General features: G+C 28.5%; 1 protein-coding gene across 1 annotated transcript in view; it reads left to right on the forward strand.

Moving 5' to 3' along the window:
- The window catches only part of LOC107648090 (protein LIGHT-DEPENDENT SHORT HYPOCOTYLS 4-like), a 2,022-nt gene continuing 1,766 nt past the window's right edge, over positions 211-466 (forward strand). The window contains exon 1 of the mRNA XM_016352098.2: positions 211-371. The gene's annotated coding sequence lies outside the window, so the exon portion shown is untranslated. The remainder of the gene's footprint in view (positions 372-466) is intronic.

Here is a 466-nt window from a genome sequence, read left to right on the forward strand (position 1 = left end):
TATTTTTTATAAGGAACATTAACATGTGATGATGAAAGTTTGAGTTTGCTCCACCCTTTTAAGGAAAAAAACCCAATCCCTTAAGATTTCTTCTCAGAAATCAAAGCTCTTATACTAAATCTAAAAAAAAAAAAAAAGAAGAAAAAAAAGCTAAGCTAAAAAGAAAAAGCAAGCAGAAAAAGCCAATAACCCTTAAAAAGAAAAAAAAGCTACTATATATCAATTCTTTTTTTCTTTCCCTCCTAGTATTGCTCAATAACTTACAAACTGCAAACACCAAAAAGAGGAACAGTAGTCCCTTCACACTCCCATCAATCTCATCACATTCTCAAACATCAATTATATTATCTCTTCTGCTTCATCATTTCCAGGTACATAATACACCACATGCATCATCACTTCTCTCTTCTATTTCTTCTGTTTTTTTCAATAAAAAAAATATGATAAAAATAATAATAATATTATA

The sequence above is a fragment of the Arachis ipaensis genome, chromosome B06 (assembly GCF_000816755.2).
Source record: "Arachis ipaensis cultivar K30076 chromosome B06, Araip1.1, whole genome shotgun sequence".
Classification (NCBI taxonomy): Eukaryota; Viridiplantae; Streptophyta; class Magnoliopsida; order Fabales; family Fabaceae; genus Arachis; species Arachis ipaensis.